General features: G+C 38.1%; 1 pseudogene; it reads right to left on the bottom strand.

Moving 5' to 3' along the window:
* Positions 1-4,425: 4,425 nt before the first annotated feature.
* Positions 4,426-14,848, bottom strand: LOC134825726 (glutaryl-CoA dehydrogenase, mitochondrial-like; annotated as a pseudogene).
* Between the last annotated feature and the right edge of the window lie 923 nt (positions 14,849-15,771).

Below are 15,771 nucleotides of genomic sequence, written 5' to 3'. Positions count from 1 at the left end.
CCCCTTGTAGGTTTACAACCTACCAGGACGCGCGCCGAGTTGGACTCGTCGACGGTCCTGTATATGGAACAGATATTTTACGAGTATCACCCGTTAAGGCTGCCCCGCGGGCACGGTTTGGCGGTTGGGGTCCGGGACCCCCTCAAAAGTTCGGTCACCGGTCCTAGTTTGTTGGTCTGGTAATATGTGAACGACCCTGGACCCCAAACCTACAATATTTCTCCTGACTGCATATTGCTAAAATCAAAAATCGTAATATTTTAGTGTCTAGTCTAATCACTAATATGATTACTAATACTATTAGCTAAGGCCCACTTTAAGTTTACCATCATATTCATATCCCCACTCTCAAGTCTCAACTCTGTAACGGTGTGCCGATTTATTTTAATTGTATCTATAATCGTGTTGCGAATTGTGTATAACTATTAGTATTACTCAAATTATAACTATAACTTTAGACCGTCACGGTCAAGAAACTCCGCTTAAGCCCAGTTTTAACCACGATTTAACCCCAGACTGATAAACCGCTCCGAATTGAAGTGAACACGGTTGGTTCAGAAAACTCCCTTGAAAATCCTCCTTACAGAAAACACATACTGACTGTGGCTGCTAACAAAACTATGGTGAGTAGTTCTACTAGTTTCAGTAAAATCATTGTCACCAAATACAGTCAAGCAGAATCATAAATTTATCAACATAAAATTTCAAATCTAGCAGAATTAGAACTAAATTTAGTCAAAAATGTTCGTGGTCCGGAATATTTGATGTCTCAAGAAAAAAATACACAATTTCTGTGTTGAAAATTGTAATATTTGTAACTATCACCAAGATGTAATTAGATCGAACGCAGAAATTAGATCGAACCGGTTCGATCTAGGAATTGGATCGAACGCGCGGCGCGGCTTTCAATGTATTTGTATAACTACTGTATATGTATCTCGCGCCAGCGTTCGATCTAATTCCTAGATCAAACCGGTTCGATCTAATTTTTGCGTTCGATCTGATTACATCTTGGTTACAGTAACTGTAAAGTCGATGACCCTTCCCCTGATCCCATCCAAAAACGTGAAGTAATTAATGAATAATGAATGAAGGGAGTCACTAGTTAAAATTAAAGTTGACGGATGTTACTCGTCTAAATTTCTTCGAAGTGCCGAGTTAGTCCATTAACAATGGACAATAGTTTAAAAGGAACGAAATGTCGAGCTGAGCGCATGTCACGTCATGTCAGAGCACATATTTAGTTCAAGTATGTGTCAAGTATAAAGTAAATAGTATTACTCTCTCGATTCGTGACCATTACATATATGTTTATTATACTTATAGTATTAGTTATACAGACTATGTGGTTTATACCGGGAAGTATTTAATTTCACTCGGGATTTGTGGTGAATCGGGGCTTCACATACTTATACTAACTACTATACTACCTAGTTGAGTTAACTACTGTATGGGCGCCTGTCATCCGACGTGACCTGTGGAAAACTAGCTGGCAGTGCCAGTGGCAACGTTTAACTTTAATCAATTTAATCAGATGTCACGCGAAACTTAAATTAAAAACTGAAAATACTTATTACGGTTACTATACTTGAGTTGAATTATTTTGCGATTTTGCGAATATTTTGCGATCTTAAAATTCTGACAGTAAGTTCCAATTTGATAACTACACGTTTGATTTTAAGCTTAGCATTATATTTTCAGATCTGTCACCATTTTTCGCCGGAGTTGAGGTCTAAAGACTTTAAGCCGACTATAAAGATAAGAGTCGTTCCTCCAGTGAAGCCGAAATAAATTCTGATGCCATGTCTTTACAATTGCATGATAATTTCAACAATTAGAGTTGTAAAATATTTGTAAAATTTAACTCAACGAAATCCATTGGCATTATCATTGATCAAAGAGCTGAAAAATATTTGAGAAGTTGTTTAAACAATTAAAGTTTAACTTTAATGTTTAAGGGATTCGGATAGCTGCTAGATATTTATTTATATTATTAAATTATTTCTAAAACCCGATTTCCCGGTGAGAAACAGAGTCCTGTCTTCATCAGTATGTATGTTAAACCTAAAAGTAAAACCGTTATATAAATTATGTAAATAGTGAACTATACATACTCATAGTTCACTAATATCAGTATCACCAATGGCAATAGCGCACGTTATATGAATATCTCCGCCAAAAGCACATCCAATTTGATACGTATGAAATATGTTTATAACTTCCTTGGTTGTGCACTAAGTTGGCGTTCCTCGACCAAAATTGAACGGGGAATCGTTTAAGATCACTTTCGGGGCACCTCGACAAAAGCTTCTCACGCTATTGACATTGTGCTTTTTATGGAGAAATACGTCAGTAGCGTTTTTGAGCTTGTTATTCTCTTTTAAAAGTATTCCAAGTGATTTGAGTCTGAAAACATTGCAAAATAATTTTCCTCGATTCATGAAGTTTGAAAGAAGTTACAGCAATGCGCGCAATTTGGGGAGTGTGCTTTTGGCGGAGATATAAACTGCGCCATCACCAATATTACCAAGATGAAGATGCGAGTATAATAGGTATACCAAATTTTGAATTTTCCTTATTCCATCTTGCGTCTATCTAAATCTGGCTGGGGAGATTATGCTTATAGTTATAATTATTATTATTATGCTTATAGTTATAATTTAAATTATATTAAATATACCTTATCGGACATATTGCGTAAACGGACATTAAAACGGACGCTCGAAGGCATTAATGCTTAGTGTTTAATTACCTTATCGGACCTTATTTGGACGGACATTACTTGAACGGACATAATTATGAACGGACATTAATATGAACGCTAAAAGGCAATCAAAACCATCAAAAATCCGAATTTTGTTCATCTTTTTTTGACGTTTTTAAATTTTAGCAAATGATTTGTAAATCCATTTTTCATACAGCTAGCTATACAGTAAGCTTATCTGCGCTGTGCAGATAAGGTAGGAAGGTACCTACAAGACTAGATTAGATACCGTCGGTCACATACCTAGGGAGATATCCCGGTTTGTCTTCTACTTTATCGAGATGGGTGGTATGGTAGAAGGTATCGTAGCTGACATAAGCCACCGAAGGTCGCCTATACCAAGTGGGGGGCTAGAGATAAAGCTTAAGCTGTACTTTAGGCATTCAAGTATCTCTCTAGTAGAGCAGTTGGGATCGTGTATTGCCCGGTACGACTACGAGTTGGACAGACAACCAGTTGTAAGAGAAAATGTGGAGGTAGAAGTTAACGGGTGATACTGATACTCGTAAAATATCTGTTCCATATATTGACGAGTCCAACTCGGCGCGCGTCCTGGTAGGTTGTAAACCTACAAGGTAGAAGAAGCCGAAGATCAACTTCAAGATAGTGATCTTGCAATAATGTGATATTTACAATTATTCAGATTGTTACAATTTTATAATACCTTGTTTTTATTAATTCAACGATATAGTTTAGTCTAATGATAGCTATTGAAATTGACTGAAATTAAAAAGTTGTCATATTCTGGACAAAAAGTTCGAAATGAAAACATTTTTGAAAAAAATTTAACGGACTTTAACTTGGACGGACATTAATTGAACGGACTTTATTTGAACGGACATTAAGATGAACGCTAGGGCCTCCAGCGTTCAAGTAATGTCCGTCCAACTCCAAATAAGGTCCGACAAGGTAAATTACTAGTACTACCTCATCGAACTTTATTTGAACGGACACTAAAATGAACGCGTTACCTTTTTTAAATCAACTGCAGCATGTTTTTATGCGCATTAATTTTAACCAGAAACCCAGACGTTGATTTACAATTTAAATTGAGTAACTTGATGTTTTAATAGATTGACCTACAGGTCTCACAATATTCTCCATTTAATTGAAATTATTGACATAGTTTAATTAGGCTTCATCATATAAATTATATTGACTTCTTTATTTAAAGACTTCAAAGAAATGCCAGACTTGAATTTTACAAACTGATATTTTATTTGCTTGTAGTTGTAGCCAATTCAACTTAAATTTTAATGAATTATAATAACTTGGTTCAAGTTAACTCGGGTCCTGGAATAATTAAACTTGAAGGAATGACATTTTTGGTATCTATAATTAACCTAGCATGTTCACTGTTCAGAATGTCTGAAGCCAGGTGACCCATGCTTCCATAATATGCAGTTTATATAATTGTTATTCACATTTCTAAACAGCTTTTGAGCAATTGGTACCGAACTAATCAAAATCAGAGAAAAAAAGTTGTGCCAACTCTTGGCCCTTATTGTAGACACTGCAGTTTGATTATTTTCATGCGTTTGATGGAAGAAAAACAATCGCATCAGATTGTCGTGCTACGTTCAATTATACTACGTGCATCAGGGATTTCTCTGACAACCGAAATTTATTTGGCGAATTGTGAAAAGCGAAAACTCGCGAAATGAGTTGAAGCAATTTTGCATTTGATAGATAAGATAATATGATGCTGCCACTAGTGAAAAGACGAATCTATTCCTTAGTCAGATCTGCAATTCGCCTCTATATTAGGTCGTAAGTTGGACAACGATCAGGTAAGACGATCAGTAAAACCAGAACAGTCGACCGCCTTGTTGATTCGTCCTTTCGTTTGTGACTACATCAGTAGGGAATTTAATATTTACATTATATTTCTAAAATCGCCGAAAAAATGTACATTACAAATAACCATAGCATAGGAACAATAAATAATCTTGAACGAACATCTTTCACTGATTAAAATCGATGTTATAAGTACCACTAGAAAAGAAGTAAATGGGAATTAATGGATCATACGCTTTTGCAAGAGCAACCAATAAATCTTGGATATCTATTATCAATAAAATAAGTAATTTATTTGGAACTCTTCCCTAGATTACAGATTTTTTTTGCAAAAGCTCACTTTCTATTGAAACAAACGTTAAATAAAAATATAACAATCCTTTATACGACAATTTCCGATTCAAATGTTGTTCAGTATGAACCTAAAAACCAAAAAGGGTCACTTTTCAAAGTAAGCTACATTCTGTTTAATTTTGCTTCTCATAATTCAAGCCCAAGAGCTAAATTGTCTTCTGTTTTACATCAGTATAGTATGATAATCTGATAACTATACTCTCCATTTATTTTGAAATATTTATATCTCTCTAATAACGACACAAGATATTCAGTATCGTGGTGAGTTTTAACACAATAATTGAGGGTCATGTCTCATATCTTTGCGTTTAGAAGAATGACTGAAGTCCGGTTATGGCACGGCCAACTATCAGCGCGTGGATGTCGTGTGTACCTGAGGATGGAATTTGTTATTACCATGGTAAATGTTGAACATTTAGCGAATAATTAACCTAGTCTACAAAGGGAATAAACTATTTTCATCTCCCCAATAAATGGACAGAAGTCATCATCGACCAAAAGCTCTGTCCTCAATCAGGCAGAAGATTTTCAACAGAGGATAAAAACAAACCTTCATAAGTGTTGACTGATTCGAGGTTCAGAACATGTCTGATAATGTGGTATTCGTCTGATATTCCGTTACCTGGATAATGACGTGATAAAAATAGAATACTATGCAATGTGGATAAGAGCAGACAATGCTAAAAAAGCATCACTGACATGTACTGTTACCTATGTAATTACTGTTCATTGTTAGGACCGTCCTCTCAAGCCTCAGTGCCGATGTAAATAATAACTATAAGAAGACTCTGAGAGCACATTTCCACCATTTTTCTCCCAAAACACGACTGTCCCAAGACCCAAAATGGCAATGTATTTTGGAAAGCATCTCTATCCAACTATATCGGCCGATTCAACTACCAATTATTGTAGAGTTACGTACGCGCGCACGGACTTAATAGTACCGTACGTACGTGCGCACGCGCGCAGGGCATTGTGCGCGAAATTGAAGACACCTTCGATACAATTTCTTACCCGCGCGCTACGTTTACGTATATTTAAATTTCTATGACTTAACCACGTGACTTCACGGATAAATCTAATGCATTGTGTTAAAATGCTCTACGATAAATAAACCAGTTTAGAACAGAATTTAACTATGAAGGTATCTCATAAGCGAAACTATACGATCAGTCTCCGAATTTACCTCCTAAGATATCTCGACATTTTCTGGCGATGTCCAGAGCGTTTCCACAATTGTTACGCTTCATCATCGATATCATTTCTGGGGCAGCCCTGTGATACAGATACACTGTTATTTAAGAACGAAGCAATAGAAATGAAACATGAACAGGATTCAGTTGGTGGTTGGTAGGAAAACATGCACGGCGGAAAATATTTTAGATTACGTTAAATAAGAATGAAAGGAAGAAAAGGACTTCATCCTAGCTGAAGACGATTTACACAAGTATTTTGAAAGCTCCTGCTAATAAAATCCTTTCGCATCACTTATATGTTTTAAATATCACCCTCCAGACTTCATTCTTTCGGTTATCATAATTTATCAATTTGAACACTGTCGAAAGTGATATAGAATGCAGATAATACATTGAATATCCTTTATAACGATAAAAAACTGCACGATTATATCTGATTACTCACATGTTCTGATCTTTGAGTCGGCCAAGCTGCAAACATCCCTGTAGACCCAGTGCAATATCAGTAGACATATCTGTAAACTTCTTCTGAATCAACTGGTTCTTAGCCAGTGGTTTTCCGAACTGGCACCTGTCCAGAGAGTACTGCAGGGCCACGTCAAAACAGGCTTCAGCTGCTCCCATAGTTCCCCAGGCTATTCCGTATCTCGCATTGTTCAAACAACCGAATGGACCCTGGGTTAAGAAACTTCAAACTTTAGTTAGTTATTTACATTAGTTTAGAAATTAGAATTATCATGAGTTTTATAAGATTTCAGGAAGGAACATAATAAAATAGTGGAGATGATGACGAAAATTGAAATCGGGCACATTTCCTTACCCCTAATCCGTCAATTTTAGGCAGAAGATTGGGCCCCCGGGCACCTTTTGGGGGCCCAATCCCCCCCCCCTTTGTTTAAAATGGGGGCCCTTTAAAAAACCCCCTCCCCCTCCCCAAGGGGGGAAAAACTTGCCCCTCAATTTTTGGGGTGTCCCCCCCCCCCAACCCCCCCCAAAAATTTTACGAGAAAGATTTTTAAAACTTTTTTGTAATTTAAATTTTTTTAAAAAAATTTACCTCAAATTTTTTTTTTGCTTTTTAGAAAGGGGGGAAAAAAGGGGTTTCCTTTTTTAAAGGGGTTTTCCCCCCTTGGGGTTTTTGAATTTTGTTTCAAAAGGATTTTTTTCCAAGGGGGGGAATTTTTGGTTTTTTTGGGGGGGAAACCCCTTAAAAAAACAAAATTTTGGGGGGGAATTTTTTTTTGGGGAAAAATTTTTTTTGGTGGGCCCTAAAAACCAGAAACCCCCAAACCAAACTTTAAAAAAACCCATTTTTTTACCCCTTTTTTAAAACCCCTTTTTTCCCCCTTTTTTTTTGCCAAAATTTTTCCTTTAAATTTGGGGGAAACCCCCCCGTAGAAGGCCCTTTGGGAAAAATTTAAACCAAAAGATGTTTATCTTATAAAAGGGTAAAAAAACCCTTTTTGGGTTTTCAAAAAATTTTTTAAAAACCATCGGAAAAAAATTTCCGTTTAATTGGTTTTAAATTTTAAAAAAAAATTGGGGTTAAAAAAAACCCCCAAAAAAAAGGGGAAAATTTTTTTTTTTTGGGGCCTTAAAAAAATTGTTTAAAAATTTCCTTTTTAAAAAAAACAGGGGGAAAAAAGAAAATTTTTTTTTAAAAAAAAAAACTTCAAAAACCTTTTTTCCAATTAAAAAATTTTTTTTTTTTTTTTCGGGGGGATTTTTAAAAAAAAAAAGTTGAAAAATTTTGAAAAAAATTTTTTTTCCCCGGCCCAAAAGGGGAATTCAAAATTTGGGGCAGGGAAAGGGGGGGGTTTTAAAAAATCCCTTTGCAAAAAAAAAATTTCCCCGGGGGGAATTTTGGGGTTTGGGGGGGGAAAAAAATTTTAAAAACCCCCTTTTTTCAACTTTTTTTGGAAGTTGGAATTTTCCAAAAAAAATTTCCTTGGGAAAATATTTTAAAATTTTAAGGGAAAAATAGCTTAGGGGGAAACCCCCGGGGGGCCCTTAAAAAAAGGGTTAAAAACCCAAAAAAATATTAATTTTTCATAAAAAAAAAATTAAAAACAATAAATTTTTAAATAAAATTTTTCCCCCTTTTTAAAAAAAAAAACGGGCCCAAAAAAAGGGGGCCTTTTTAAGATCAAAAACCAAAATTTTTAACCCCCCGGGTTAACAAATAAAAATTTTTATTGTTTTAAATTTTTAAAAAACCCCTTCCTCCCCCCCAAATTTTCTTCCCCCAATTTTCCCAAAAACCCGGGGGAAAATGAAGGGCCCGGGACCCCCTTTTTTTAACCTCTTTTACTTAGCCCCCTTTTGGTTAAAAAGGGGAAATGCGATTTCCCCCACGGGGGTTTTTTTAAAAAAAAACCCGGGCCCATTTTTTTTGTTCCCCCCCCCCCCTTCCCCCCCGGGCAACTGGGCAAGGGGGGCCCTGGAAAAATTAGGGGGGGGGGGGGGGGGGGGGGTTAATGGGAAAAGCGAGGGGGAAATTTTTCCCTTTCCCATAAACCCATTTTTGGGCCCTTTTTTTTTTGGAAAAATTTAAAAGGGGAAAGGCCCCCGGGCCCGCTTCTTTTTTTTGCTTTTTTTCCCCAATTTTTCCCTTTCCGAATAACCCCCTAATTTCTTTTTGCCCAGGGCCCGGGGTTTAGACCCGGGGGGGAAAAAGGCTTTTTTGGGGGGAAAAAAGGGGTTTCCCCTGGGGGGGAAAGGGGGGTTGGGGGGCCTTTGGGAAAATTTTAGTTTTAAATTTTTGGTTGGTTTTATAACCCGGGGTGGGGTTTGGCCCGGGGAAAATGGGAAAATTTTTTTTGGGGCCCAAAAAACGTTTTGGGAAAAAAACGGGGGGGGTTTTCCCATTGGGGGGTTGGGGGTTTTTTTATTTTTTTTTTAAAGGGGAAAAAGGGGGGGGGCCCCCGGGAACAAAAAGTTATTTAAAAGGATTCCCCAGTTTGGGGGCAGTTTTTAAACCCCGGGGGTTCCCCCGGGGGGACACAGGGGCTAAAATGGGAACATTTGAAAAGGGGGTTTAACGGTTTTTGGGGCCAAACCCAGAAAAAAAACCCCCGAAAAAAAGCAAAGGCTTTGGGAAGTAAAAAAAACTTGAGGGAAAGCTGGGGGTGGGGCCAAAAAAAATGGAGGAAAGCAGAAACTTTAACTTACATGTTTGAAAAAAAAAAAAAAACCCCTTTGGGGGTTTTTTTTTTGGAAGCCCCCTTAAAAAAAAAAAAAGGGTAATCTGCCCCCGGGAAAAAATTTTTCCCGGGTTGAAAAAAGCGGGGGAAAGGCAATGGGGGTTTTTTTTCCAACAAACCCAAAAAAGGGGCCCCCCCCAAAAAAAAAAGAAGAGGGCCTAAAGGGGCCCCCAAAATTTTTGTTTCCCAAAAAGGCCCCCGGTACGGAAAAGGTTTTTTTAAAACCCCGGGGGTTAAAAAGGAAAAACCCCAGGGAAGTAATTCCCAATCCCGGAAAAAAAGGCCCCGGTTTTAAATTAAAAAGGGGGGTTTTCTTTTTGGTAAAAAAAAAAGGGGTGGGTTCCCCCATTTTCCCCCCTTGGGTTTTTCCATCAAAAATTTTGGGTAAAAAAAGGGCCTGTTAAACCCCTGGGGGGGGGACGGGGGGAAATTTTTTTAAATAAGGCCGGGGAAAAATTAGTTTGTTTTTTGGGGTTTTTGGGTTCCCTTCCCCGGGGCCCCCCCTTTTTGGGTTCCCCGGGGTTTGAAAAATAATTTTTCCCCAAACCCCCAAAACCTTTTCCCCAAAAATGCATTTCCCAAAAACCCGGGGGGAAAATTTCCTTTTCCCCCCCCCTTTTTTTTTTAAACCCAAAAAAACAAACCCGGGGGTTTTCCAAAGGTTTATTTCCCCCCTCCTCTGAAAACCAAAAAATTTTTAAATTCCCCCTTCCCTTTTTTTGGGGAATTTTTTTTAAACGGGTTGCCAAAAACGGGGTTTCACTTTCCCACTTTTCCCTTTTTGAAAATTTATTTTCCCTGCAACTGTGGGGCTCTTTTTGGGGTCCCGGGCCCTTTCCCCCCGGGGGGTTTAAAACCACCCCCCAAAAAAACCCCAAAATTTTTTATTAAAAAAATTTTTAAAGGCCCCCCCGGGCCCAACTTTTTTTTTTGGCCTTTTAAAAAAACCCCCCAACCCCCCAATAAAAACCCCCCTTTGGTTTATACTTTTTCTTTGCCTAAAATTTTCCTTTTGCAAAAGCCCCAAACCCAGCTACCCCCCTTTTTTAAAACTTTTTTAAATCGGGGGCTTTTTTCTGAAATTTTTAAATGTTTTACCCTCCAGCCTACCCCCGCCCCCCCGGGGGAAAGGGGCCCACAGGGGGGGGGTTTATTCGGGGGTTTTAGGGGCCATAGCAAAGGGAAGGGGCGGAAATTGGGGGCTTTTCCCAAAAATAAAAAAAAAAAGCCAAAAAGGGTTGAGGGGAAAGGAAATTTTTAAACCACTTCGCTTTTTTTCCCCCCCCCTTTTTTAATTTTCCCGGGGCCTTTCTTGCTTTTTTGGGCGGGGGGTAAAAAAAAAAAGTCCCACATTTTTAAAAGGAAAAACCCCTTTGGGGGAAACCTTCCGCTTTCCCTTGAAAACAACGGGGCCCAAATTTAAAGGGGGTAAAATTTAAGGGAGGTCCGGTACTTTCAAAACCCGGGTATAAAATTGGGAAAGTTTGGGGGAACAGGGGGTTTTTAAATAAATTAAAAACCCAATTTAAAAAGGGATTAAAAAGCAGGTTTAAAAATCGGTGGGATTTTAAAGGGTTTCCTTTTTTGTGCTGTTTTTTTTTTATGGGGGGAATTTGTTTAAACGTATTTTTAATTTTGTTATAAAAACTTTTTTTTATTGTGTGGTTAAACCTTTTTTTAAGGGTTCCCCCCCTTTCCCCGTTTAAGTTTTTTTCCAAAATTAAAAAAAATTTTCGAGTTTTACTGAACCCCAAAACTTAAAATTTGGTTTAAAGGGAATTTTTAGTTTTTTCCCCCAATTTTAAAAAAAAAATTTTTCGAAGTTTTTTTTTGCAAACCCTTTTTTTTATCCAGGGTTTTCTTTTGCAAATTTCAAATCACTTTTTGGGGGGGAAAAAATATTTTCAAAATTTTCAAAACTTTTTTTTTAAAGTCCTCGAAAAAAAATATTTTAGTTGGACACACACTTTTTGAGTTTTTTCTAAAAACTACCATTTCTCCGTGGGTTTTCAACGATTTCAAAATCATTTAAAGCCAATAAAAAAATTTTCACTTTTTTGGGTGGTGATTAACTAATTGGTAATTATCCAAGTAGCTGATTGGTCCGATGTTAAAAAAATTTTTCATACAAAGTTTACTCCTTGGAATAAGATAAACCTTTCTAGGTTAATTTGCCAGCCTCTATGATGTTCACAACTAAAGATATTTGGCAAACCAGTAAGGGTGGTAATAAGGTGGTAAAAAGTGGTAAAAAAGTGGGTGTTTCCGTTGAGATACAAAATTGGCAACAAGTCTAATTATGTTCGTAGGGGTCCTAACTACCATATTCCGTTGAGAAATCCTTGTGAACATTCGAATCCAACGGAATGCCACTTTTCCCCTTACTATATCAACTCACTGAAGAATGAATGTACGACAAGAGATGGTTCTATCTGATAACCAATGCAAGGGTAAGCTGTTCAAGTGTATTATAATTAAATTTAAATTATTATACAAGACATATATACACGCAGAATCACATTATTTTCTAACAATAATAACTGATAAGTACTGATGGTAACTATAGTAACTATATTAGTAACTATAGTAACTAGTAACTAACCTCTCTCAACAATGAGCCCTTAATCCTTCTTCGCACTGAGCCCAGACTACAAACACGTCAGCTATTGGGGAGTTGCTGATCCTGAAAATTAATTAATACACGATAAATTAGAGAGTATTATAAAGATAAAACTATTTATTACACAGTATTCTTTCCTCATCAACCATTATATTTTTTATCTTATTGAAAAATACTCTGTGAAACCCGACAGTCGACATCACATAGAACCTAGCTTTTTAAGGGAGGATATAAAGATAATAAAATTAAAAATCTAAATTAGATTTTATTTCAACGCTATAACTCGATTCAAACAATTGAACAATTAAATCAAATTTAATTATATCACTCCAACACAGCTGTTTCGCAGCGTCTTTCAAAATCAGGGTCTAAATTTCGTAAAAGTTCCGCTGATTCAGTCATGATTTTGTTCTCGTTTAATTCTAAGCCTTGATTTGGGAAGCTCAGAGAACGTGAAGCTCTCAATAAATGGGAAGTATTTAAACTATGTGGCTGAAGTGGTAGATAAGGTTTTTGTGGAGGGGTACGGAGCGACACTTGTTGGCAGGGAACTCCCTGGTGCTGAAGGTAAGACATTGTTTGATGGAACTCTTAAATATTTAGCAGTACTAGTGAAATTTTCCCTTTTATCACCATTTCATATCTAATGAATGAAGGAAAAAAAAACCATCAGCTGATTTAGATAATCCCACTTTTACTTACACTACAAACAACACTTATCTTCAGGAACAATGTACAAGATACACAACCTAGTAATGAACGAGATAGACCTAGGTAAAAGCTCCGGCTCCCTCCAAAACGGCTCCATATCCCTCTCCCGTAACAACGCCACCGCAAGTGTCTCCGGCAGCTACGAAGCTTACACCTTCTGGACAACATATGGTAACCTTACCCTTGACATAGCCGGTTCTTCTGCACCTTGACATCAGCGTGGACAGAAAAACAACACCCTGAACATGACCAGCTGTACCGCAAACTACACCACAATGGACCTGGACCTCCAGAAGTCCTCAGTAAACTGGCTGGCTCCCATCCTGAACCCACCATTTGAAAGCACAGTACGTGATATACTGTGTGGTTAGTGGACACGTACATGATAAACATCACCACAACCTGATACGTGACATGCCCACCAAGATATCAGGAGAAGGGGGAGCTGCAAGTGTGGAGGTGGTAGGTATAGAGATAACACCAGCTACCATAGATCTGTCTGTACAGGTAGGGAAAGAAGAGAATGTGACCATCTCCGGGTTCCACTTCAATGCACCAGGACGTGTGTTTACAAACTAGAGAGGAAGTGGCGGGGGAAACTCTCCAAAATATTCCTCCCCCCAGGTAAACTGTCTACCTCTCTCAACGTCATATCTCTACTGTACGGAGAGAACACGGCTGGTAAGGACGATGTTAACCTCCGCATGACAAACAGCAAGTCGCTAAGAGTAGGGGTTCGCTGCTGGCAACACTATTCTAGCCATCCGCCTCAGTCGAAACTGACCATCAGGGTTAAACACTAAGGATTCCAGCGAGGAGGAGTCGCTAGGGAAGGTTGCAATGGGAGGTACGATATCAGCACGGTGCGACTACCCGGGGAGGAAACATGTGGCGCAGTATGCAGTTTACAAGCTCATACCTGGCAACACGTTTGTCAGCTGGAACGGGTTTCAACTTGGCGACTACTAAGAGAGGTGTTGTGGGGTGCTCCATGATGAAGCTTAGAGAGTCATTTATTCAGGAGATTATCAGCAAGATGACTTCTTAGATTTTCATTCAAACTTGATAAGCATGATTTAAACTGATATTGTCTTTCTATTTGTCGATAACGAGCAATTTTCCTAAATTGTACCTTGGGAAAGGCAAGAAACGAAATAAAAGATAAGTGCTAAAAAGAATAAGTTTTGTCATTCAAAAAGGTGATCTTTAAGGGAATGGCCCAGATAACTACTAAAACTAACCAGTTTTGGTGCCGTTCATAACGAACTCCCCAGTGCCACTATCGTACACTGCAGTAGTTTCCATGCTGGCAGGATCTGATCCGTGGTTGGGGCTCTGTTAGACCAAATGCTCCAATAAACTCTCCGGAAGCTGCAGGGGATGGGATGGTTAGCGATTACTTTTACAGCAGCAGAGGATTTTTGGCCACGCAGTTTCATACATCGGATCATTTTGATTAAGTGAGAAGGTTAGCCGAGTAGAAGGGCCATAAATTGAAAAATGTAATTTTAAATCAAAACGTTCAAAACTACCATTCTTTATTTAATATGTACTGATATTTAAAATAAACCCATAATGAGTACCTAGTTTTGGTATGTACTTGTCCTTCTGTTGCTCAGTACCGTACCGTAAATAGGCCACATAACCATGGAACTCCTGAACACTCATGGCACTTCTGTATCCACTGTCCACCTGGTTAGAAAATAGAGAGTGAGAGCACTGTGCGAATATATTTAGAGAATAAAACGATCAAATCAACGAATTTGAAAAGACAAAAAAAGTAAAGTATGATGAAAAGAACGAGTTGAAGGAATGTCAAATAACATATGTAAGGAATGACTCACTCTCTCGATCTCTCTAGTGATAAGCCCGTAAGCAACAGAGCTAGTCCCCCCGCACACCCTACCCCTGAATATGGGGCCCCAGAACCCCCAACCTCCCAACTCCTTGAAGAAGTTTCTTGTCGAATGTTTCGTTACGGAACCTCTGGGGTAACACGTGACATGAGACGTCCTGACTGTACTCATACATCTGGTCCCTGAGTCAAGTGTTACAGTTCAAGCGTTACTAAATTCATCTTAAACTTTGAAATGGAAAATGTGATTTTTTAAACAGGCCAAAACGGCAAGGTGCTCAGAGATTTAAAATTCTAAGATAGTCGAGTCTGTCTCCAATGTTTACAAAGTCGAACATACCTGATCATCTTCTCCTGCCTCAGTAATGCAAGCTGTCCAAGTTAAGGAGGATCATCCTTGTTAAAAATGAGATAAGGTGAGTTGTACCTCTCAAACCTCTCTCTTCAGAGGGGCTGGAGGGCGGTTGCTATGGTGAGGCAGTCGGAATGTCCCCACTGCTAAGTGTGGGGTGCGTGGTGACCCTCTTAACTAGTTGCTGTGCCATGTACAGAGCCCTATTTACGGTGGTTTGGTTAGTTTTTAATTAGGTCTTTGAAACAGTGACATGTGAAGTAAATCATAAGCAAAGTTATATTTTCATAGGAGCATATAGAGAATAATAATTGGTGGTCACACGATAACGGTTGAAACATTTTAATGGATAACAATTTTGTTTAGGGCAATTTAAGGGCCTTTAAACATTTTTTAATTTAGGGAATCAAAAACCAAGAATGAAAACAAGATGCTGAATAATAAAAAAATTTATCAAAAATTCAGAGTCGTCAAAGCCCATCAACGAATTTCAGATCAAAAGTTACGTGGATTATCCTGTTTTAGTTTTTTTAAAATCTGAGAATTTATGGGAAAAGGGGGGAAAGGGCCCAAAACTATAATGTTCCAACCCTGAACCAAAGTCAAAGAGCTACAAAAAAGGATTAAATACGGACTGTAACTAAAATCCTCCTCCGGGTTGCCGGGATAAAAATTTCAATAATAAAGGATCCCAAAACCCAAAGCCTTCTATTTTTATTTCTTTAAAAAGGAAGTCCCCGGTGGTAGGTGGAAATGTTTTTTTTTAACCCTTAATTTCAGCTTTTTTTCTTTTATTCAACCCCAGGACTCCAAAGATAGGTTTTGCTGTTTTGGAAAACCTTGAACTTTGTTTTTGTTTTTCCAACCCTCCATTTTCGTAAACTGAAATTTTGGCAACCTTCTTCCCTGGTTTTTTAGG

Source organism: Bolinopsis microptera, unplaced genomic scaffold, assembly GCF_026151205.1.
Source record: "Bolinopsis microptera isolate Bmic1 unplaced genomic scaffold, MBARI_Bmic_1.0 sca41, whole genome shotgun sequence".
In the NCBI taxonomy this organism is placed as follows: domain Eukaryota; kingdom Metazoa; phylum Ctenophora; class Tentaculata; order Lobata; family Bolinopsidae; genus Bolinopsis; species Bolinopsis microptera.
Note: the sequence above shows the minus strand (reverse complement) of the source record. Positions and strands in the feature narration are given on the sequence as shown.